Source organism: Tenrec ecaudatus, chromosome 7, assembly GCF_050624435.1.
Source record: "Tenrec ecaudatus isolate mTenEca1 chromosome 7, mTenEca1.hap1, whole genome shotgun sequence".
In the NCBI taxonomy this organism is placed as follows: domain Eukaryota; kingdom Metazoa; phylum Chordata; class Mammalia; order Afrosoricida; family Tenrecidae; genus Tenrec; species Tenrec ecaudatus.
In genome coordinates this window covers 80,893,759-80,917,850 of record NC_134536.1, presented here as the reverse complement: position 1 = coordinate 80,917,850, position 24,092 = coordinate 80,893,759, and positions in this window count along the sequence as shown.

Genomic DNA, 24,092 nt, shown 5'->3' with positions numbered 1-24,092 from the left:
AAAATGGAGCGTGTGTTTTTGCATGCAAGATGCCTAATTTAGCCTGGGAATTGCATAGAATGTGATAGGTATTTATACACAGAAACCATCACTATGTATGTCGCAATCCTTCTGGGAGAAATCCTATTATATATGTGACAAACAGATCTTTTCATCTAGGAAGTGTCCCTTTTATTGTATTATTTAGCTAAGCCCATCCTGGAGCTTAAGTTTCTTGACACAGCCCAGTTAAAAAGAAAAATAAATAAATAAGGAGATGCTGGAAATATGCTATCTCTGTGTAAGACAGGAGATGTGTGATGAGAAGGGAGGAACTGGAGGAAAGGGAGTTTACAGATGAAAGAAATAAAAGGCCAGCAAATGAGAAATGGAAAATGGATGGCCGACCCAGAGCACCTCTAGAATATCTTTCATGAAAAGAAAAGACCAATTGTCAAGAACACATATTAGAACTGTATCATGTTTTCTCTCCCACAGTATATTAAAATCATTTTTTGAAGGATGTGAGAGAAATCGTTCTCTTCGCTTCCTATAAATTATTCTATAGTGAGCACTGCCTTACAGACAAACAAAGGAACACACACACAAAGCTGGAACATTAGTGTTTCCCAGGACGTACACAGGACGCTTAATAGAGGTAATGAGCACTCTGGCCACGAGCCAGGAGGACCAGCTCCAGCCACAAACCAGGTAGTGAGCCCAGCTCAAGACAACCACACTGAAAAAAATGCATAGGCCAACCAATTATTTTTGCTAAAAAGGAGCTTTTTTTTGTGCCATAGTGGTCAATTAGTTTGCTTTCCACCTTGCTAGGTAACTGTTTCCTGGACAATTCCTAAATAATGGTGCTGAAATATGATCTATCACAGAATGAAAAAGTTGAATTAAAAGGTTTTAAGTGCTTGGGTAAAGGTGATCACATAAAGTCAAGGAGTCTTCATTTCTAATTGTGAAAAGATGCTGCTTTTTTTTAACCTTTTCCTTCCCTCCTAACATTGGTGGAGTCTGAAGAGTCGAAAAGATTTTTCAGCCTTTCAAATAGGCTTCAAAGCTTTTCCGCAGCACTGCTTAATCCTAAACAAGCCCTAATGACAAGCATCAGGACTGAGAGAGTTGGAAGAATTTTCTCAGTCACTTCTATGATTTCAATGTGCTCTTTCTCAATTATCTTCTAAAGCCTCCCTCCCTCTGTTTGTGTGTCTCTTTGCTCTGTCTCTTCTCTCTGTGTCTCTCTGCCTCTTGTCTCTTTCTTTGCAAAGCACCATGAAGACTAGGAGGATCGGACAAAGAACTGAAAACTTAGTGAAAATAGATAAGCATGCTTCACCATACACTGAAACCTTTAATAAACTGGAAACATTGTTTTGGGAGTGTAGAAAGAAAATATATTCCTTATGTCTTATATTTCATTGAATTATCTATATCGATATAGCATTAAGTATGTAGTCCATATCATTGACAATACACACATATTTCAACTACCTTCACTCTTCCAAATTATAATTTGAGATATCCTGCTATCCGGAAGGCTTCTCATACATTCCCTATAACATAAATGTTAAAATCATTGTAGGTCTTACAGTAAAACCCCAGACCTTGATGCTAATCCATCGCAGAAGGAACATTTAGATGTGATCCAGTCGAATTTTGAATCAATTTTTCCCATAAGAAACAACTGAAAATGGATTAATCCATTCTCGACCACCAAGTTTTTACAATAACCTTGCCTCTTTATATAAAACATTACACAGAAATTTCAAATAAGTTCAGAGTTAAATAATATAATTTAAATAACAAACACAATATTTTAAAAGTTTTTAATAACTACAGTATGGTCCATGTCTTGAAATTGATGAGCATCTGGATCCATGGGCATGGACGCAGAGAGGCGCTGTGGAGAATGCCATTGTTTGGAAGGGGTTCCCCTTCCATCAAATCAACTGGCAGTGCTTCTCAGGAGATTTTCCCATTTTGTCTTTTTTCTCTAAGAACTGGCTGGCTACCTCTAAAAAAAAAAATCTGTTTAATATGATCTGCTATTGGCGTTTCCTTAATTGTTTTCTAAAAGGGTTTACTAAATTATCACCAACAATATTGATAACGGTTAACCTTTTATCTTTTTCAACATCATGACGATTCTTTTAAAAACATCTTGTTCTTGGGACCCATGCTTTTTATCCAAAAACAATAGTAAAAGTCAAAAAAACTTTTCAAAAATTGCAAAATTCTTGGAAAACAGCCACAAGAGTTGTGGACTAACAACTACACAGACTAACAACACCAACTAACCCTAAGTGATCGAAACATGAACTGCTTTTGTTTACCAAAATCACGTGAGTCGTGGCAGATTCCAATGTTTTGTTCAAGCTCAGATGCAAAAAAATTCTTGACATTTAGCCTTGAAATCTGATTATGTCGAGTACTGATACGGTCGAGTACCGGGTTTCTACTGTACCTACAACCCCCCAAAATGTATTGTCAGGTTAATACAAATATGAGGAAGGAGTACTTGGAGAGAAACAGTCACTGGGAGATTACATGGGGTCACAGGTCAGTCTTCTGGACATAGAGAACGAAAGGGAGAGAGTCAATAAAAACAAAATAACTATTTACAACTAAAAACCTGTTAGCACTTGGACTGAGCCTTATCTTCTTGCTGTAGCTACTGTAGACCAGCAGACACTCCTAGTGATTTTTCTGCTCAAAGGACTCTCGGGCCCTGGTTGTAAACCATGCCAAACAAGCTACTGTGAGAGCTATCCAGTTTTACAAGTTATGAAGTGGTCACAGACCAGTGTTTCCCTGAATGTAGAACTAGCATTAACACAGTATGTGAAATAAGGTGTCACTTCAATTCAAGAGACCTGGAAAGAAATCGTAGTCTCTCTCAAGATTCTATGCCTATGTGGATAACAAAATTACAGAAAGATCAAGAACACAAGCATCCCAAGCGCTCCTATATCTGTACAGAAAGAGGAATGAAGTACTTGGCGCTATAAGAAGTGACTAGCGATTGCTAACTAGTTCCTGATGAGTTTTCAGTTACCTGTAAGTCCACTAATTAAATCACACATTGTTCACTGAAAGGTCAGCTGTTCAAGAACACCACTGTAGAATGATATAGCTTTCTGATTCCATTATGATTTGTCCCGACCCGTGGGAACTTCAACGTGGACCCTGGAGGAGGGAGTGGGAATTGGGGGACAAGAGACACGAGAAATGGAGACAAGACAGCAGTCTGATCAAGTCTCGTTTATTGAGTAAAAGGCTACAGCTTATATAGGCCAGTAATAAGGGAAGCAAGCCGCAGGTGTTTCCCTAGAACAATGACCGCAGAACAAACAGTTCCTGTGGAAAGTTACAGAGCTCAGGCAATAAAGATCAAGAAAATTTCCGGGCCTCTTGGCTCCGGACAGGCAAGGTTTTGGCCGGGCCTTATGGCTCCCGACAATGATTGACAGCCTTGGAAAACCTGTGAGGCAGTTCTAAAATATCCGTTAGGGTCATGGTCTTAGTTATTTAGTGTTGCTATAACAGAAATGTCACAAGTAGATGACTAACAAACAGAAACTTATTTTCACAGTATAGGAGGCTAGAAATCTGAGTCTAGGGCACAGCTCCATGGGAAGGGTATATCTCTCTGTCTGCTCTGGAAGGTCCTGTGTCTTTTCAACATCAGTGAGCTCAGCATTCAAAAGATATCACCCTCTGACTTTACATCAATTTCCCTCTGGGTCTAGAAGGTTCTCAGCATAGGAATCCTGGATTCAAATCACTTGCTATATTCCTGCCTCATTTTTCTTGGTGGGAGTGCATTCCCTGTGTCTCTGATCACTTCCCTCTCTTTTTATCTTTTATAAAATCAAAAGTGATGCCAACCTTATATCAAAAAGGTGAAGAAAACTCAAATTTTGACCCGAGTATGAATGGTGCATCATCCTCCTGATAATCTATTGACTGATCACATGAAACCACACTATGAGCATGATTGCTTCTTAACTTCCAATTATCTCTTTGTATAACTGCTAGATCACTGAAATCATCTCCCAGTCAAGTTAGCACATATTGGGGTGGGGGGTGGGTTGTGGCACACAATTTAATCCAACAGTATAAGTGGAAATTGGCTCAATGGTAATGGATTTGTTTTTCATTTTATATGTAGCCTACATGCTTAATGCTGGCTTATATGTACTGTATTTCTTTGTGTGTAAATTAAACCTCATAGCATAACTTTGCAGCAGAAATATTTGTACTATGATTCACGAATTTTCCAGAGTGCTACAAAGTAGCAAGGGTTGAATATGCCACCCAGCAATATTCCAGGAAACTAATTGCCTTGGGGAATTCATATTGCACAGATTACTGTGCCTCTACAATAAAGTAATGAGACTGGTTTCCACCGAGCATACATAAAAATCACATCTATCCAGTATGTATTGATTTATGCACACATTTTAGGAGATCTATGCAAATCCTACCTAGCTCAATCCTTTCCTCTCTACAAAGCTTTCCCTACCAATATCACTAAACATTCTTTTTCTCCTCTTGACTTATTGTACATGGCATTCATTTTGAACTAGTATTTATGCTGCTACTGGTAGCTATCTTTTTATATGTGTATGTATTACCCATTAAAAACTGCATTTTCCATTAATAGAAAATGGTTAGTAATCTATTTCTGCATAACAAATTACCACAAAACTGACCAATTTTAAGAAACATTTATTCTTGGGCACATTTTCTGAGGTCAGAAACCAAAAGGTGCTTAGCTAGGTTTTTCTACTTCAGTATGTCTCAAGAGGTTACAGTCGAGCTGTTGGCGAGCATTTTAGTCATCGAAAATCTTTGTCCACATGATACACTCCCCAGCTCACTCAGGTGACAGTTGGTGAGCCACAGTTCCTGATTACTATCATTTAGAAGCCTGACTTCATCTCCATTTGAGCCAACATGGGACCTTTCATGACAAGACAGCCAACTACATCAGTGCAAACTGCGTTGGCAGAGAAAGTTACAGAGTTAGAACTAGAAGTAAGAGACCCACTAGGATGGAAACCCTTGTGGCTTTTTTCCATTTATATCAGAAATGACATACCATCCCACCTGCCATATTTCACTGGTTACAGAGACTATGTGGAAAGAGGTTATAAAACAATGCAAGATTGGGAACCATCTTAGGGATAAAAACAAAAAAAACAGGGAAAACTCAGACATACTGCTCTATATCTATTGTAGCTCATGACAGCTTTCTATATTACAGAATAGAACTGAACTCCAAGAGTTGCCTTGGCTGTGATCTTTATGTAAATATATCATCAGGCCTTTCTTCGCAGTGGTGTTGTTGGATGGTTGCAAACACCCCCTTGCGGTAACACAAATCATTTGTATCACACACCCAGGGACTCATTCCAAAGATAAAGCACAAGTAGCTAAACCTAGTGCATTTGAGTCCATTCTGAATCAGAGACCACACAAGACGAGTAGAAATACTCCACAGAGTTTCTGAGGTTATAAACTGTTATGGACAGAGTCTGCATCATCTCTCTCCCACCAACCTCTGTTTGTCAGTCCAGGGCTTAACAGGACATACTACCAGAGTTCCACTATTAAAGTGGAGTGATCTCAATAGTGTTTCAACTCATAGTAACTTCGTGCAAAACAGATCGAAACACTGATCAAAAACCAATTCTCACAATTGTTGTTGTATTTGAGCTCATTATTTCGGTCACTGTGTCAATCCATCACATTGATTCTTACAGTGAATTCGTTAATGTGGCTCTTCTAGTCATTAACTCTATTACTTCTGCCAACAAATGTTCCTGTAATGAGCCTGGTAGAACAGCTTGGGGTGGGGCAGAGAAGATACTGGTGGGATTTCATTGCAAGTGTTTGTTAACAGAATTCAGTATGGTTGCCACCCTGCTACATACAAGCCCTCTCTCAAGCAAGAAGGGGGATTTTACTACGTGCCAGACCCAGGAGTTGAGAGTGTCCTCTGGACCTTGAGATCCCTGTGCAGTGAGTATCCTTGATCCAGAAGACAGCTGTGATACCAAGGAATGACAGAGGATGAGGAGGAACAGTAGAACCAGGAGCCAGAGCCTGAAAGAGAGTGGTGGACTTCCCATCCTACCAAGCAAGTAAAGCTGAGGGCTATGGGGCAGGAGGCTTATTCATGGAGTGGGGTGCTTCTGGGCAGTTAATTTTGAGGAGTTGGATTCAATGTTCCAAGAAACTAGAACTGAATATTTTCTGCGTGAGGATTACATTGAAGAGGCATGACCTAAAGGAACTTGCTAACATGTTTGCCTGAAAACTATTTCCTGAGTGTTCTCCTTGCCTTGCAACCTATTAATTTCCATAATAAACTCCATAATTGAGGATTTATCTGTTAGTTCTCTGTTCCCAATGAATAATTGAACCTAGTAGAAGAAAAGTAGAAAATTCTATAGGAGGAAAAATAATAAAAGTAAAAAATGTTGGGAAACAGAATAAAGGTTGTCTGCTTTTTAATGACCCTCCATTATTCCAAGTATGATGTTTTGTTTTTCCAGGAATTGGTCCTTTCTGGTAACACGTCCAAAGTGTTTGAGATGAAGACTAGCCGTCCTTGCTTCTAAGAAACATTCTAGCTGCACCTACTTCAAGAAATATCTGCTCTCTTGATAACCCATGGTATTTTCCATTTGTCTTCTTGAACACCATAATTCAAATGCATCATCGCTAGCCTAATTCCTAATTCATCGCTCAGGTTTCCTGTGCCTGTGAGATGACTGAAGTATCATGGTTTTGGTGAAGCCCATCATAGTCCTCAAAGTGGCACCTTTACTATTTAACACTTTATAACAGTCTAATGCAGTATAGTTGCCCAATGCAATATATTCCATGGGCTTTGACAAATGCAATTTTCTCCATTGATTATGGTGTTGTCTATTGGTCTAGTAGTAAGGATATTGGATTCTTTTTCATTAATGTCTAATTTATATTGGTGGCTGAAGTCTTTGATCTTCATCAGTAAGTGCTTTAAGTACCCTTTTGACTTTCAGCAAGCAATGTTGTATCATCTACCTATCATTGGTTGTTTCTTTTTGTTAAGTCATTTTATTGGGGGCTCATACAATTCTTATCACAATCCACACATACATCCACCATGTCAAGCACATATGTACATTTGTTGCCATCGTCATTCTCAAAACATTTGCCTTCTACTTGAGCCCTTAATATCTGCTGCTCATTTCCCCCTCCCTCCTCTCTCCCCCCTACCTCATGAACCCTTCATCATTCATAAATTATTATTATTTTGTCATATGGTACACTGTCCAACGTCTCCCCTAACCCTCTTATCTGCTGTCCATTCCCCAGGGAGGAGGCTACAGGTAGATCCTTGTAATTGGTTCCCCCTTTCTACCCCATATTCCCTCCACCCTCCAGGCATCGCCATTCTCATCACTGGTCCTGAAGGAGTCATCTGTGCTAGATTCCCTGTATTTCCAGTTACTATCTGTAGCAATGCACATCCTTTGGTCTAGCCAGATTTGTAAGGTAGAATTGGGATCATGATAGTGGGCGGGAAGGAAACATTTAAGAACTAGAGGAAAGTTACATTTTTCATCGTTGCAACCCTGCACCCTAACTGGCTCATCTCCTCCCCACAACACTTCAGTGGGTGTCCAGTTGGCTACTGATTGACTTTGAGTCTCCAATCTGCACTCACCCACATTTACAATAATATGATTTTTTGTTGCTGAATGCTTGATACCTGATTCGTTCGACCGCTCATGGTCACACAGGCTGGTGTGTTTCTTCTATGTGGGCTTTGTTGCTTCTGAACTAGATGGCGACTTGTTTATCTTCAAGCCTTTAAGACCCCAGACGCTAGCTACATCTTTTGATAGCCAGACACCATCAGTTTTCTTCACCACATATGCTTATCCACACGTTTGTCTTCAGTGATTTTATCAGGAATGTGAGCACCCACTGATATGATTTTTAGTTCTTTGATGTCTGATAACTGGTCCCTTCTACACCTCGTGGTCAGCCAGGCTGGTGTGCTTCTTCCATGTGGGCTTTGATGCTTCTCAGCTAGATGGCTGCTTATTTATCTTCAAGCCTTTAAGACCCCAGATGCTATATCTTTTGATAGTCAGGCACCGTCACCTTTCTTCACCACATTTGCTTATGCACACATTTTTCTTCAGCAATCGTGTCAGGAAGGTGTGCATCCTGGAATGCCAATTTAATAGAACGAGTTCTTGCATAATGAATCTTCTTCAAATTTGATACCCTCCTCTTCTTCATATAATCCAATGTTTCATATTATTGGCTCAGCAAACAATTCAAGTAAATATGGGGAAAGAATACATTCTTGACACATTCCTTTGCTAAGTTTAAACTATGTTCTATCCCTCTGTTCTGTGTGGATGATTTTCTTTTGTTCTCTCTTTAGGTTTCACATGAGCACAAGTAAGTGTTCTGGAATATCCATTCTTCACAATGTTATCCATACTCCCTTATGACTAACAAAGTCAAATGCTTTTTCAAGGTCAGTAAAACACAATTAAGCATATTTTTAATATTCTTTACTTTCACTTAAAATTCACTGTCATCAGGAATACTATCCCTCATTCTATACCCTCTTCTGAATCCTACTTGAATTTCTGTCAACTCTCTGCCAATGTATAGGTACAACTGTTTTCTGTTTGTTTGTTTTGTAAATTACTTGCATGTGACATTGATGCTACTGTTCAATAATTTCTTTATATTGTTGGATCACTTTTCCTTGGAATGAGCACAGATATAAATGTTGTCTGCTCCCTGACAAGGTAGCTATCTTCCAGATTTCTTAGTATAGACTAGTTGCTGCATCAGTTTGTTGAAACATTTCAACTGATAGTCCTGCAATTCCAGAAGCTTTGTTTTTATTAATGGATTCTGTGCAGCTTGAGTTTCTTTTAATATACCAGGCTTTGAGCATATGCCACATCTTGAGATGGTTGAATATTAACCAATTGTTCCTAGCACAGTAACTGTGCATGTTTCTTCTATCTTCTTTTGATATTTCTTGCATTTTTGCCCATAATACCCTTCCATATTGTAAGTTGAGCTTGGAGGTTTTTCCTTCGGTCATTTAAATTTGAAATATGTTGAGCATGTTCTTCCTGTCTTGTTTTTGAAATCTAGGTATTTGTACATTTCATTATAATACTTTGTCTACTGAAGTTGTCTTTTGAAATTTTCTGTTTGGCAATTTTACTTCATTATTTCTTCCATTGGCTTTACTGTGCTTCATTTAAAAGCAAATGTCTACTCTGGTATTTAATATCATGTATGATATTCTTGATGTCATCTTACAACTCTTGGAATCTTTCATCATCAGTGTTAAATCATCAAATTTGTTCTTGAGATAGTATGCAAATTTAAGTAGGATATCTTGATGGCTGTGTTTTGGTTCTCTTGGGTTTGTTTTGATTTTTTTGAAATTCTACTTGAACTTAATGTTTTTAAATTTACATATGAACAATAGATGGCCTGTTCCACATTTAATTGTTGACCATTTTTTACCTGATGATGTTCAGCTTTTCCACAGTCTCTTCCAATAGATGTGGTTCAATTGATTCCTGAGTATTTCATCCAGGGAGGTCCATGTGTATGTTGTTGTTCTTAGGTGTCATCAAGTTGGTTTTGACTTATAACAACCTAAATACAACAGAACAAGACAATTCTCTATAATGTACAACCATCCCAACTCTTTGCAGCCACTGTGTCAATCCATCTCCTGGAAGGACGTCCTCTTTCTCACTGCTCTTCCATTTTACCAAGAAGACTGCCTTTACAAGGACCAGTATCTCCTAAGAACATGTACAAAGTATGCAATGAAGTCTCCTACTGTTATTTCTAAGGCGCATTCTAGATATATTTCATGTATATAGTTGTGTTTTTGGAAGTCCCCAGTACTTTTAATATTTTTGCCAACATCAAAATTGAAACTCATTGATTCTTTTTTGGTGTTTCTTTTGAAATGCTCTCAACTCCAGGACCTAGTTTTAAACTATTGCCCTCAGTATAGGCTGGGCTTCTTCCTTCAGCGCCATCAGTTCTTTATCACATGTTACTTCTTGACATTGTTGATTGCCCACCTCATCTTGTTAGTACAATGACTCTGGGTATTCTTCACATCTCCCTTTGATGCTTCATGCCTATGCAGTATTTTGCCCATAGATCTTCCAATAGTGCATGCCGAGGCTTGAGTTTTGTTTTCAGGTTTTCAGCTTGAGATCTGCTGAGTGGGTTCTAAATCCACATTGTTACACATTTCATTGGAGTACTTTAATTTGTCTTCTTTCATTGCCTTTTGAATTTTCCTGTTCAGCTTTTGCTTCATCATTTCTTCTACTTGTTTGAACTACTGTATGAACTTGAGCAAGTCTCAAAGGCTCCTCTGGCATCCACTTTGATCTTTCCTTTCTTCCCTGCCTCTTCAGTATTTTCTGCTTCCTTCATGTTCTTGATGTCATCCCACAACTCATCAGAATTTCTAGCATTAGTCTAGCATTGGTTCAATAAGTCATGTGATTTATACTCACAGTTGTATTTTGGTTCTCATGGACTTATTTTAATTTTCTTAAAATTCAATTAGAACTTACACATAAGCAACTCCACATATGTTCCACAACCAGCATATAACCTACTTTTGCCTGCTGATGTTGAGCTTCTCCACTGTCTATACCTATAAATGTAGTGAATGTCACATGTACATTCACTACTTATGTTGTTAAAAAATGGTATTTACAATGAAGAAGCTTTTGATCTTGCAAAATTCTGTCATGTGATCTCCAGCTTCATTTCTATCACCAAGGCCATATTTTCCAATTACTGCTACTTCTTCGTTTCCAATGTTTTCATTCCAGATACCAACAATTACCAAGTTTTGAAATTGAAATTCCATATTTTGACAATTCCAGACTGAAGAAGTGGGTAGAATTCTTCAATTTCTTCTTTACCAACTTCAGTGGTTAGTGTGTAACTGAATAATAGTTGAACAAACTGAATTCCGCTTTTGATTATAAGTAGATTTTGCAGGCATTTTTTGTCGTTTTGAGTTTGCTCTATTAATACATGAAGGCTGTCCTCTGTCCACATCATTATAGTTGTTTCCACTCTGAGAAAGCAGCCCTTCCACAGGCATGTTTCGAGTGCCTTCTGACCTGAGAGGCTCAGCCTCTAGCATGATATCTGACACTCTCATACGCTTTTTAATGGTTCATCCTTCAGAAGTACACAACACATTCTTTCTTCATAGCATGTTGTTAGTCTGGAAGCTCCCCTTGGTTGACCCTGCTGGTATTTGAAACACCAGTGGCAAAGCTTCCAGAATTCCAGCAACAAGCATGCTACCACAGTATGATAAACTGAAAGGTAGGTAAGCCATGATTGTCCAAACCAAATGTTCAATTCCAGGCCACTTCAATTCACTAGTGCTTATGAAATCAGCATTTATGTGTTTCATTTCTTTTGATGACTTCCAATGTTCTTAGATCCATATGATGTACATTCCACATTGGATTATTTATGGACATGTTCAGTTCTTTCTTCTAATTTTGATTCTTAGATCATCAACAAATGAAGATCCTAATAACTGTTCACCATGGGTGGTGGTGGTTGTTGTTGTTTAAATAAATGACTTTATTGGGGTTCTTGTTATTTGAGATGTTGGGAGCATATCTTCCAGAATAACAGTAACATGCAAGCCACCACAACACAACAAACTGACAAGTAGAGCACCCCAGGATACACACCACTCATTGCTAGTTTAGTTGATATTTATAATATTAAGGTTGACTTTGAATACTCACCTACCAACCTGCTAAGTGGCCATTGGCAAATTACTCAGCAATTCAATGTCTTCATATGTAAAATGGGAAAAGTATAACGATCATATTATCTTTGTCCATTTATTATCCAAAATCCACTACCATCAAGTCAACTCAGTCCCTCAACCACCCAGGTTTCCAAGGCTGTCAATCATCATAAGCAGACAGCATTATCTTTTGCCGACCCAGTGGCAGGCGAGTAGGCCTTCAGGTCAGTAGGCCTTCAGGCGAGTAGACCTTCAGGTGAGTAGGCCAGTGCTTCCGTGGCAGTCAACCAATGCTCCATGTCCTATCATTTATGTGCAGTACTATGTCAGCATGCTATATATTTTATTCATAGTTGCTGATATGTTAATTATTATAATTCACCATTTTGTGGTTATCACAGTGATCAGCTAATTTAGGCTAGAGTAAGAAAAATTCATCATTCTTATCCCTGTCTACTTATGGACATGCAATTATCTATTATCTGAAAAATTAATTGACCCCAGCAGAGCTAGTAAAATAGAGAAGAGCTATCAATTTACCAGGGTAGAAGCTGAGAAACCTGGAGGAATTTGTTATCATATCTAAAAAATTTTAAATCATCAAAGAGAACATTGGAAAGCTTTAAAGCCTGTTTTTTTAAAAGAGAGAAACATGGGGAAACAGAGCTTAGGAATAATGTTATGGAGCTTGGGATCTTCAGACAAGGTTCACAAATAGTCTGTTGAGGAAGGCAATATTTTAGGCAAATTGGTCCCAAGTTGTATATGTTAATATCAAACTACTAAGATATTTTGAAGTACTAAATGATGGATTTATCTGACACTCCTTTGTTATAACTTCATGCTCACCAAGAAATCCTCTAGGTAATCTTCAGATTCTTACTAGGAAAGCATATCAGAATAAACTGAAACAAATAAGAATCTGAGAATCCCTGCCTCCAGGCCAATTATTTCTTATTTTCAAATTGAGTAAATGTAGCACTTACACATCAGCTTTATGATTTTTGTAATCATAGTTTGCCACTGAAAGATGAATCAATTCGTAGAGGATACAGAGAACATCATGTGTCTGATTATATGAACTGGAAGCAAAAAGCAGCAAATAAAGTCTACCTTTCAAGGCTTTTGAAAACATATAGTCTTTCTCTTGAAGATCCTCAACCCTGTCTGACACCATCCCATTCCTCTGTATGTTTTTCACTGGAAGGGTAAGGATTTTTCAATATATTATCTTTTCAAGTTATTCAATATTATTTTTTTTAACTTTTCAACTTTCTCATTCAGAATTCACAGGCAATTTTAATGGCAAGTAGCATTCGTAACATTCACCAAATTCAATCGGATCTTCAATAATATGGGATATTTTTCTAGCATAGTTTCAAACATTTAGACAATAAACAATATTTCGGTATTTTGGACATAGCTAAATGGAATTCGCAAACATTAATACTCATACTACTATTTCAGTAGAAAACTTTTAAATCATAAACATCAAAACAATGCAAAGCCCTTAGAAGCTGCATTAAAATTCTCCACTAGGACACACCTATAGTGTCATGATAGGGGAAAATATTTACTCTTTAAATCACTTAGGAGCTCCTTACATCCTGGAAATAGAAAAGCAAATAGGAGGAAAATGCTGATCTTCAAAAAATTTACATAATGGAGATAAAAACATAAAATAATTGAAGAAGATTGATTCCAGTACTAAAATAGGAGTAAAAAATATAGACTGTTGTCTTAGAAGAGAGTGCAAGTAGGAACTGCTTGAGGGAAGCAGGAAAGGCTCGTTCAGTTTTCGGGCAACAACGTGTTGTTTTTTTTAAAAAAAGGAAAGAAAAGGGTGTGTAGTTTACAAGATACAAAAGGCCTTCAACAAGTTTGTGGAAAAGTGGAATTGAAAGGTAATGAAAATACTCCACCAATTCTTTGAAGACCCTCTGTAGATAGATTGTTGTGGTTATTGGGCACATCCATGTTGATTCCAACTAACCACGACTGTAAAACAGAGCAGAGCACTGCCGGAACCGGTGTCTTCCTCCCAGCTGTACGTGGGAGTTCAGTGTGGAGCTACTGTATCAGTCCAGCCCAGCAAGAGTCGTCCTCTTTGTTTGCTGCCCTCTATTTTAACCTAGCATGATGCTCCTTTGCAGGGTCCAATCTCTCCACGTTGACACATCCAATGCTTCAAAGGCAAATTATTATAATCCCTGCTTCTAAGAAACACGTAGACTTGGGGACAGTGAAACCTGTAAGAGTCAGAACTCAGTGAGACTGCCTTCTTATGAGGTCTTAAAACATTTCACCTTTGACATAGTGCAGTCTTATTTTCCATAGTTCCTTTAAAGGGAAAACATCCGAGTTTCATTCTCTGAATGACTTCAACACTCTATAGGTTCTAGCTTTTACAGGCTTTACTCTCTAAATTTTTTACTCATTTAGGTAAATCAATATTAATATTGTCTTTTGAATAAATGTTTTATAGATTCATATTTTTAATTAAAATGTAAGTTTTTAAAATTCCAGTTAATATAGTAAGGCACATCTTTTCTCTAGTCAACACTATGAAATCACCAGCCAAGATATGGGAGAAAGACAGGAAGGACTTTCTCCTCCCCTAAATAGCTACTGTCCTTGGAAACTCGTGGGGAGTTCTACCCTGTCCCATCATTCCCCCAGAAAACTCCTAGTAACGCTGTATTTAGGTCATCACCAAACGTGTTTTCCCCTGAATACATATGGTGCAAATGTCAATAACTTTTTCAAGCTCGCTCAAGTTGGTGCTGATTCATAGCAACTGTGTTAGGCAGGGTTCACTAGAGAAACAAAACCAGGACACCTATGATTATAGATAAATGATAAATAGATAGATAGATAGATAGATAGATAGATAGATAGATAGATAGATAGATAGATAGATAGATAGATAGATAGTATACAGCAGGAAGGAACACAACAGGTAATTAGTCCACACAGCAGTACAGGGGGCTCAGTTCAACTCACTTCCATGGAGCATTTAATATACTGGAAGTCCTTCAACTCACCAGGGCTGCTGGGTCCAAGGTCAAGGAAGCAGACAGCTGAGTCTTCCCTCGGGCAATACAGGCACTCTGTCCACAAGCAGCATACAGCAGGCGGATCACCAACCATCAGCAGCTTAGAGAAGCAGACCCATTTGGATACTGAACTCAAGCAATGCAAGATCCACCAACCTCACGCTAAAGCGATGTAGACACCAGAAGCATAGCAAAGCAGGTCTTGAAGGAACCTCGAGCTCTAGCGACATGATCCATGGGTTGGCTATCACACAGGTAGTGTAGAGAACTTGCCAATGCAGCTACATGCTGGTCTAATCACCAGAGAGCAAGAGAGAGAGGTATGGGCCTGGTCAAGCCATTTATCTCTTTGCCCTCGAATCAAATGCCACCTGATTAATCTCACATTTTCCTATTGGCTAGGTTGGCACAATAAACCTACCAATCATAGCAACCCGATAAGACTTTGCTGAGTAGGCCCTATGAATTCCCTAGAGTAACTTTTCAGGACAATAGAATACCGCATCTTTCTCTAGTGGAGCAGATGGTAGTTTCAAACTGCCGACTTGCAGTTAGCAGCCCAATTCATAACTATGATACTACCAGGAATCTGAAGTATAGCTAAAGGAAAAAAAGTTGGAAACAAACAAGAGATTTTGGTGTTTACTTCCAGTATAAATACTTGGCATTTACCATAGGTATATAAGTAAAGTGGTGACCAAACTGGAATAAATAATTTTTTTGTTTGCCTTTATCAAACAAAAATTTGAAGGTATATTTTTGTCTCACAGCCTGGTGGAAGAGATAACTACAGAGGACTATAGATATCTACTTACTTGCAGTCGAAGCAGTTGGAATCAAACACTAATTCTTGTGGTTGTTGTTAGGTTTATGGAGTTGATTCCAACCCATAGTGAGCCTATGTACAGTAGAACTAAATACTGTCCAATGTTGTGCCATCCTCACAATGGTTGTTATGCTTCAATGCACTGTTACAGCGCTGTGTAAAGTGCATGATATGAAGCTTTGCCATCCTGGTTGTGCATCCTCCAAGGAACATCCTGGTTGTGCATCCTCCAAGAGAGATATGTTTGTTCTTTGTGGTAGTTATATAACCTCATGTCAACGTGAAGGTATATAAAGATGTAGGAGTGGTATTCAACTTGCCAATCTGGCTACAGCCTGATGGTACCTCTTTGTGGACATGGCCTTCTCATAAGGAATCCTGGGAACCTCCTGCTGGCTGACTCTGCTGCCAGAGCCACCGCCATTGGATGCATATGACTTTGTACCCATGGGCCTGTGTTCTTCCTGCACCCTGCATCATTACATGTGACTGTGTGAGTCTGAAGAAGGAATTATAAAACTCGTATCACACTTATGGCCTTGAGCTGAACAGGACTGGGATGTTTTCATGATATATCACTATGCTTGATATAAAGTTTTCTCTTTTTTTGTTTGTTTTTTAAAATAAATTTATTTTGTAGTTTCAAGCTTGTTATTTGATTCATATTTTATACTTTCTAAATCTCTCATAACATATTTTACATTTATGTCCATTTTACCATTTTCCTGTATTTTCTTTAAAGTGGTACTAGTAGTTTAAAATGCCAGACTTTATCAAATATACAGGCTACTTATGAGTCTTTTGCTGTTACCTGTTCTTTTGTTGTTGCTTTATTTTCTCTGTCCTCTGCCATCTCCTTTCCTGCAGTCATTTTTTTATTGCCTCTTCTATATTTAATATGAACATGTCTAAAATTTCTTATGCTGGTTATTTTCCACTCTAGAAAGTTCACTATTTATTCTGCTAAGAAGATAGAATGAGAGGATGATCTTTTAATCCAATAAATTTGTAAGCTATTTAAACCTGGATTGCCTTGTTTTTATTAAATACTTTTGTTGGGGGCTCTTATATCTCTTACTACAATCCAAGCATTCACCCATTATGTCAAGAACATTTGTACATATGTTGCCATCATCACTTCCAAAGTATTGTCTTTCTACTTGAGCCTTTGATATCAGCTCACTTTCCCCCTCCACCCCCCACCCTCCCTTCCTCATGAACCCTTGATAAATTATAGATTATTATTTTCATATCTTGCATCATCCTGTCACCTTTCACCCACTTTTCAGTTGTTCATCCCCCTAGGAGGAGGTTATATGTTGACCCTATGATTGATTCGCCTTTCTCCCCCCACCTTCCCTTTATCCTCCTGGTATCTCTATTCTCATTGTTAGTCCTGAGGGGTTTATCTATCCTGGATTCCCTGTGTTGTGGGCTCTTATATGTAGCACTGTACATATTGTGGTCTAGTATGATTTGTAAGGCAGAATTGAAGTCATGATAGTAGGGAGGGGGTGGAGGAAAACATTAAAGAACTAGAGGAAAGTTGTATGTTAATCGGTGCTATACTGCACCTTGACTGCCTTGTCTCTTCCTTGTGACCCTTCTGCAATGGGATGTACAATTGTCTACAGATGAGCTTTGGGTCTCTACCACCCCCCACCCCATTCACATTGGGTATGATTTTTGTTCTGGGTCTTAGATGCCTGACATCTGATCCAATTGACACCTCACAGAGGCTGATGTGAGCTTTGTTGCTTTCAGCTAGATGACCACTTGTTTATCTTTAAGCCTTTAGGAACTCAGATGCCATATCTTTTGATAGCTAGGCACCATCAACTTTCTTCACCACATTTGCTTATGCACCAATTTTGTCTTCAGGGTCATGCTGGATTATTAGAACAAAGTGTTCTTGTGTTGAAGGAGTACTTGAGTCAAGGCCCCAAATCCATATGCAACTTTAATTCTTAATATATATATATATCAAGATCTATGTTCCTATATATATTATATATAAATATATTTTATATAACTATATACAAATATATGTAAATATATTTACATATGTACATGCTTGTATTTTGACCTCTATAAATGTGCTTTGTCTCCTGTTTCTTTCCTCTATTTCCTTTTACTTTTCTCTTGTCCTACCATCATGTTCAGCTTTCATTCGGGCCTAGTAATTCCTTGCCGTTACATTGCTCTTGATTAAGCCCCACTTGGCATCCTATACCCTTCTCTCCATTAATTTTAGTTCACTTGTTGTACCCTTTTCCCTGGGTTGGTTGACCCCACCTTCGTTTCTCCCACCTCTCCTTCTCCCGTGTCCCCCAGTACCATTGGTCCATTGTTTTCATCTCCAAATTGTTTATCTTATCCTGCCTATCTTATCTAGGTAGACATGCAGAGACATTAATAAGCACAAAAACCAGGCAAAGCCAAACAAAACAATAAAGGAAGACACAACCAACAAAACAACAACAAAAAATGGAATACAAACATATGTCACTGGTTTGTTTCTCTAGTCAACCCAGCCTGACACATTATTTTAGTCTATTGTACTTTCAATATTCTTCCTGGATGCAATAATTTAAATGCCTAAATTCTGCATTGATTTTCATTACCCATTGTTCAGCTTTCACGTGCATATGAAGATTGAAAATTGCCCAATTCTGGTCAGGAGCATCTTAAGACTCAACTTCACACCTTTACTCTTTAACACTTTAAGGAGGTCTTGTGCAGCTTGTTTGATTTCCTGACTCTTTTTTGTAAGAATGAGGATAGTAAAATTAAACCTTTGATAATTTTCTCCATTTAAAAATTATGTCTTCTATTGGCCCAGTTGTAAAGATTTTTTTTTCTTGACAATAAATTTTAATCCATACTAAAGCTGTAGTCTTTGACCTTAATCAGTAAGACCAACAAATCCTGCTCCAGATCTGCAAGGTTGGGTCATCTGCGTATCATTCATATTTAATGAGCCTCACGTGCACAATGAAATGTTCTGCAATTATTCTTCTTCTCAATATTACCCAAACATAATTTGTTATGATCCACATAGTCAAATACCTTCCAATAGTCAAGGAAACACAAATAAAAATCCTTCTGACAGTCTCTGATTTCAACCAAGATACATATGGTATTAATGATTTTACTTGTTCTATATTTTTTTCAGAATATAGCTTAAATATCTGGCAGCTCCTCTTGATAATGTTGTAAATATTGTTTCAATTTTCTTGAGCAAATTTGACATACCTTATATGAATGATTTATTAATTAATCTCTGAGTTAAGTTGGATCCCCTTTCTTTGGAACAAGTACACAGATGCATCTTTTCCAGTCAATTGGCCAAGTAGCATCAAGTGCAGATGGTTTCCCTGGTAAGTTTCATCAGACATTTAAGGGAGAAATAAATCCAGTTTGCCAAATTCCTTTCCGAAAATGAAAGCAAACTAACTTCCCAATTTGCTCTACAAGTGTGTGCTACCCTAATACCAAAACCAGGTAAAGACTTTACAACAAAGAAAAGTTACAGACTAATATCTCCCATAAACATTGAATACACAAGTTTGAATAAAATGTTAGTAAATCAACTCTAATAATGCATGTAAAAGTTCTACCTGAAAAACAAGTGGTAGGTAGGCTATAAGTAGACAGGGATGCTTCAACATTCAAAAACAAGTTCATATAATCTACCATATCAACATTCCAAAGGAGAAGAATAAACGAATTATACTAATTTTAGAACAAGCATTAGACAACATCCACCAGTACTTAAAATTAAAAACTCTAAGGGAATAAAAAGCAAATAGAAGGATAGAGGGTTCCTCAACTTTATAAAGAGCATTTGCAAAACACATGTACACGACAGCCCCCACCCCCCAAAAAAAATCTGCAGCTAACATTATATAGTAATGAAAATCTTGGTGTTTTGCTTAAGGTAAGGAATAAATAATAATTTCTCGGTTTACCCTTCAATTTGACATCATACTGAAAATTTTAGCAGTAATACAAGAAAAGTAAACAAAATGTTTTACATGAGAAAGTAAAAATACTGTTAGTGCAGTTCCGGTTCAAACATGCATGGCTTTATTCCTTAAACATGCATTATTTTATTCCATATCACACTAATAAGTGCATCACTACAGACAAGTCCTCACAGTTAGACACTTGCCTCAGTTCCATTAAGTTGCCTTCAAAAAAATTCAAATACAGCCATCTAGAGGAATCCGTTGAGCCAGTTGAATTCAAGGCAAGAGGTCAGCTCAGCAGGTTATGAAAATTTTGTTTGGAAATTACAAAGGTAATCTTCATAGATTTTCTTAAAAGACACAGGGAAATCATGGGATCTTAATAGGAAGAAGTTTTAAGAAAATTGAAAACCTCATTGTTGAGAAAAATACCAGATTGGTTCCAAGATGTTTTGGATTCCTTCATCACAGTGCACCTGCTTATTTGTCCAGGGCAGCAAGAGCTGTGCTTTAAGAAAAGTAGGGGACCTTAACTCATCTACCCTAATGTCCTGATCTTACCCCTTCGGATATATTTCTGTATTCATAACTCAAAAGACATTCAACTGGAGCATGATCTGAGTCCCTTGAGGATGCCAATATTGCCATTTTGATGTGGAATAAATCAAAGAATGCAGAATTCTTTGAGGTAGGGCTAGAGAGATTGAAAAATTCACTTCAAAAGTGTATAGACTTATAGGGAGGTTATGTTGAAAGTTTCACATTCTGATATGTTTATTAATAGAGTTTCTTTGACTTTGTAGATGCCCTGGTGGTGTTGTGATTGTGAATTGGTCTGCTAAACACAAAGTCAGCGGCTCAAAACCTCCAGTCACTCCAAGAGAAAAGGAACTTTTACTCCCATAAAGATGTAGAGTCTTGGAAACCCATAGGGGCAGTTCTACCTACAGGGCTGCTGTGAGTCCAGATTAAAATCAATGGATGTGTGTGTATGATTTTGTAGCAATACTCTGACTTGCCCTCATGAAGATTGAGAATGAAGAAATAAACTACCTTTGCTTGCAGATGACATGTTTGCCTTTGTATATAATCCCATGGAGTCAACAGTACCCCCCCCCAAAATCTGGAACTAATAAGCAATAAAAGAAAACCATAGAAAACAAAATTAGTAATCAAGATAGAGGGAAAATATGTGAAAAGCACATATTTGATTAAGGAGTATGTTTGAAAAACATTCAAAGAATTTTTAACTTTACAAGAAAAAAATATGTAATAGATTTGAATAGACACCTCACAAATAAGCCTATGTGGTTCACTGGATTAATTTTTATGGCTCTTATAACTTAGTCTTTATTGCATATCAAATTGGGTGGAACACAAATAGCATGTATGAAACTCTTTTGAAAGGATTGATCTGTTTTGCCATTCCACTAGGTTAGAAATTAGTCATCTGAAATGCGGAAACGGGGGTTTTATGACCATTGAGAAAGAAGAGCAAGAGCGGAAGTCATCCTTGTGTGCAGATGAGCTCAGTCATGCGCTCCTTTGATGCAGTAGACAGATCTGTGAGACTGTCAGAGAAGAGACGTGGCAGAGGAGCAGCCAAAGAACCAAGAGACAGAGTACAAGAGAGGGATGGGCCTCCCAGCCCCAGAGTAAGTGAGTAAAATAGAACACCCCCAGGCAGGAGATGGTTTTGGAATAGGGTGACTTCTAGGCATTTTTCAGCCGTGCTAAAGGAGTTTTGTGGCATATCCTAGAGCTGGACAGATGCCATGGACTGTGTGGGTGATAGGCCAAGAAGCAGACAGAGGCATACCTACAGGTAAAGCTGAGAAAAGGTGCTGTGGACCAAAGAACTGTATCTTTAGCATTTCTGCTCCTTAAATATAACTTGCTAATATTCCCCCCAAAATCTTATAATCTTGCGTATTATCTATGAGTTTTCAGTTGCTGTTACAATTGATTATTGACCAGAGTGCACAAGTAGTGAGTCCCTTGGGAGAGACAGTTGATGTAAAGGAGGAAAGTAGGAGGCATGCCTGACCTCGGCTTCATAGTGATTGGCCAAGAGCTGATGCTGATGGTGACTCTCTTTGCCTTCCTCCTTTGAGATATCATAATGAATCAGAGCCCCCCTCCACACCATTTGTATAACCTATGGAAGGTACTCAACATTGTTTGTCATTAGATAATTGCAAACCATACCAACTATGAAGTACCATTATATGCCTGTTAAAACAACTACAATTCAAAGCATTGACAATAACAATTTTGGGTTAGAAGGAAAAATAACAGTTTTCATCTATTGCTATTGAGAATACACAATGGTACATTCATTTTGGTTTCTGAAAAAGCTAACCTTGGACCTATGACATAATCTAGGAATAACACTCACAAGTATTTTCCCAGAGATCTGAAGACTTATGACTATAAAAATCTGCATGCAGATTTATAAGTATTTATAGCATCTTAATTCTTAATTGCCAAAATCTAGGAAATTGGCATGCCCTTCAAGGTCAGCTGTTTGAAACTGCCAGCTGCTCCTTGGGAGAAAGACATGGGGTTTTTACTCAAGTTAACAGGTACAGTCTCAAAAACTCATGTGAGCTGTTAAACCCTGTCATATAGAGTCAGCATCAACTAATGGCAGTGTTTGTTTTATAGTTTTTAGTAGTACAACAAACAAACGGGTAAATATAAACATTGGAATATTATGCAGCAATAAAAATAGATGAACTATGAAGCCATAACAAAACACAGAAAAAGTTTAAATGCTTATGTGGATATTAATAAGTGAATGAAGTAGTCTGCAACATCTACACATTATATACATTTAATGATATGACATTCTGTCGAAGGGAAAACCTTAGTAAGAGTGAAACATTATTGATTGTGCAGGTTCAAAAGTGGGATGGGTGAATACCCAAAATATCAAATTTTTATCAAGGTGAATCTATTTTCCACATGACCTGTTAGTGGATATATGTAATTACGAAATTTTCTTCAGTGCCTGTACAACTTTATAGCCAAAAAACAAGTTCTTTAGCATATTAAATTGAAGATGAAAGTCAAAGAAACTAGGAGATCCTAGAAAAGATTGTGCACCGTCTTAAGAGAAGTTCAATGTTTTAAATGGTATGAAACAACTTTCCTGAAAGAATTGGAGGGGAAATGCCAGCCTAAGTAATTAGGAATGAGTGGATTGTATAAGACTAAAGGCAAAAGAAATTATGTATGTGATAGCTAGGTTTTGTGTCAACGTGGCTGAGCCAGGATTCTCCTTGCTTTGTCAGCAAAGAGCAAGTAGTCTTCCTTGATGTGATTTGACAATATAATCACCTGCACAATGGGACCTGCTGAGCAGCCAATCCTTGTAAGATTAGGTGGGAATGCAACACCCTCACTCACAGCACATCCCTGACCCAAGGCTCCAGCCCAACAGCTCACCTATATAATCAGAACTTCTTTGTCTCAACCACGGTGTGAACTAATTCTTGGATATAAATGTCACCATATGTACACATATAAAACGTCTCTGATTTTGCCTCCTTAACCCAAAACAACCTAAGAAAACACAAACCTTTTTCACTGAACAGTTAAATAAGTATAGGAGGGGTGGTAGTGGCCATGATTTTTCACTATTGGGTTGAAGTTTGCAGGTGAGGAGGTGAAAATGATCAATGTTGAATTGAATAAAGTTAAAGACATCATTAGAAACTTATACTTAGCTTGATATACACACAGATTTTATACATTTATATATTCTAAAATCAATGACATTCTAGTAGCAAAGGTAGCCAATGATTACACCTTCCACACAGATATATACTACTCTTCAATAAAATAAACCTGAGCTGCTTGGAGAAATATCTGGATCTATTTAAAGGAAATATACAGAATGAGATTGGGGCACCTTGTGGAGTAAAAATGTAAGGAGATTTTCCAACAAAACCTCATAATTATGGCAGTTTAGAAAAGGTATACAGGTGCCGGCTAAAAGCACTCTCAAAGTCTATGTTTAGAATAGAAGGAGAAAAAACATATATTTTAAGTAACAATCTATTACAGTTCAGTGTGTACATATACACATATATTCATAAATGTATGCTGATATAATAAAAAGATAGAGTAAGTTATCAAGGATAGAGAAAAACAAATATTCCATACAGATGAATTAAGATAGACCTTTCTTTACCCTGAAGCGGAGGATCATAACTCCCTCTGCCTTTGAGTGTGGGGAACCCGTAGTGATGGACAGTGCGGAGTAACTCTGATGGAGAAAGCTAACAAACCATGCCTTGGCTAAAATGAACAATGTTCTACCAGCAGCATACTGATAGTACATACTTTTGCACTAATATGGTGTAAATGGCCCTTTT